Source organism: Rhagoletis pomonella, unplaced genomic scaffold, assembly GCF_013731165.1.
Source record: "Rhagoletis pomonella isolate Grant_MI unplaced genomic scaffold, Rhpom_1.0 Rhpom_scaffold_00009, whole genome shotgun sequence".
Lineage (NCBI taxonomy): Eukaryota > Metazoa > Arthropoda > Insecta > Diptera > Tephritidae > Rhagoletis > Rhagoletis pomonella.
Window position 1 is genome coordinate 20,645,009 of NW_023458563.1, and position 2,828 is coordinate 20,647,836.

Genomic DNA, 2,828 nt, shown 5'->3' on the forward strand with positions numbered 1-2,828 from the left:
CAATTCAATTAATAATGAATTCTACATACATATGATAACATCTCTAAAATTTACAACTTCTTAAAAGACTCTGACCTTCTTCGTCGTATCTAACTTGCCCTCATCGTCCAGTCAGCCGAAACCCTCTGCTGCGAGCACTGTGTTTTTTGGTTTACATTAGGGATGTTGCGAATGTGGAATTTCTCTTTCTAACAGCTAACATCTGCGGATGCGCTTGGGATCACCTTGTCAAATAAAGTTAAATTACAGGCATCTAACCCTAATTTATTTTTCATGCAAATATAGGTTCGAGTACTTTTTATGAAGTGTGAAGTAAAGTGTTTTGTGATATAATATTACTTTTCATTTTGTGAATTTGGTGCAAGGTCTAATAAAACAATTGCACGTACTCTTTAAAAAAAAAAACAAAATGTAAAGTTATACCTCGGGTTTATTAATTCAGTATATACATATAAATAACTATTTCTTGCTTACAATGTTGATAAAATGAAGGATGTAATTAAGTAACTTAACAACTTATTCAGAATTTTTTTGTAATAGTTTAAATTGCAAATTCAATTTTGCGCTTTCCTTTTGCGAATCTCTCTATTATCCTTTCAGTGTCAATTTCAATATCTAAGTGTACATGTAAAAGTGCTAGACCTATCAGTCTTTCTTCATTCATGGTACTACGCAACCATGTGTTTAACCGGCGAAGGGTTGAAAAACTTCTTTCGGAAGTAGCGTTACTAGCTGGAAGTGTGACCAGAATTCGGAGAAGTTTGTTGATCAATGGAAAAGCATATTCGTCGCATTTACCAAGAACTTTTGCTGCTGATTTTGGGAATGGCTTTTCGCTTTCCTAATTTGTCCATCGTTCCAACCACACTTTACAGCATAGCTGGGCAAAACGCTACTCGCGAGTAGCGTCTGCGTCGCAGCGCTTATACGTATACAGAAACGACGCAGCGAATTTCAATTCAGTCTGCTTTCAGATTTCATGAGAGTAACACTATGCTTCGCCGTTGAATATTTTTATTCGTAATTTTAGCGCGTGGTTGCCACATATATATGTAACAATGCCCAAAATGTCTGAGTATGAGTGCCAATTACAGTTTTTGGTTTTAAAAAAAGCTAATAATGCCCAATGCTTGTTGTGTGGTAATACGACCATTAACCATAAAAAAATGAAAAAAACGCTCCACTCAGTGCAATTATAGAAAAGTGCTTCTCAGCGCGACGCACTAGGGCACACATTGCATACTTTATTTTATAATATTTTTTTTATCAAAAGAAATCGATAGAGAAATGTAAATGCTGGTTTATGCCCAAAAATACTTAATGAATAATATTTATAAGTTATACTCTATTTTTAAGACTAAATACCTACTTATATGAAACAAGTAATTTTTAGCAATGAAAAAAACCGACTTCAACTCTCATATAAAAAAAAAAAAATATATATATATATCTCACGATCCACTGATCGGATCTTAACCAGATTAGTATGGGACCACCTCTGAGACACTACCTTTCCGATGCAAAAAGAATTATCGAAATCGGTTGACGTGGTCAAAACTTATGCGGTAACATACATAAAAAAAAAAAAAAAAATTCCGACGAACTAATAACCACCTTTTTTGGAAGTCGGTTAAAAAATAAGACCTAAACACCGTAACCATCTGGCCGGTCAGCATATAAAAGAATTTGTTCTAATAAAACGGAGCCCAGGTATTATACAAATGAGTTTACCTAATTTAAGTTTTTTTAAATTATACAAGTACTAAATTTTTCTTATGCAAAAGGTTGTATAAACTAATAGTATTAGTTACTAAAAACTTCCAAGGTTCATTATTACACTATAGGTATAAGCAAAAATACCACTTTTAGTACATTTATAAAAAATGCAGCAACCATAACTGAGCGCGACGCACTAATACCATGACAAAATGAGACTGTGTTGGTGTGCCCAGCTATGCTTTACAGTCTCCTTCCAAATTGATACCGTCTTTTTCTAAGAAAGCTGATGAAAGCGTTCTAAGAAGCTGATGAGACTCTGAATTTGATCACATTGTTAATTTTAACTTTAAACAAACGATTTTATAAAATAAGAGATGCAAAATAAGATCTTAGATCCATGAAAGTCTATTCCTTTTCAAAGTACATATGTACACTCATGTAAAAATTAATAGCAACACGATATTTTGACCAGTTTCGGCTTTTTTCTATTGTTTGTTTACTGTTTATTATTTTTTATTTAGCTCATTATCTAACAAAAACAATATAAGTCCAAATTTCAAACTTTGTAGAAATATTAGAAAATTCAACAAACAATTTTTACAACAACCTTTTTATTAAGATTTTCTAGAAAAATTCTAGGCATGCAGCTAAAAATTCGCGTTGATTTTTGATAATTTTTTTGCGAATAGTGTTATTATTTTATTCCATACAAAAAAGTTTTCGCGCATGCACTGAATGTATGCATATGCATGTACATTTACGTATTTAGAGAAAGAAATCATATGTCATCATGTACTTCGTTTATTATATACATAAAAAATTTTGTCTAAATCCGCTCAGTAGCGTGGTTAAAATATCTCGCCTTTCCTTTATACTATGTATAGAATATAATAATTTTAAATAGGTGGAAACCCTACTCAAAAAACTTAGTTTTTGTACATGCGAAGCGCATGAACTTTCATTTGGTATCGTATTTTTTTATCCAACGAACGGCGTAGATCTTATAGTTTTTAGGTACAGAACTGATGCCTACGCTTTATTATGATTGAATATGGTAATTTCATTAACAGGTGGCAACCTCATTCAAAAAAAAATATTATTGCTTTTCT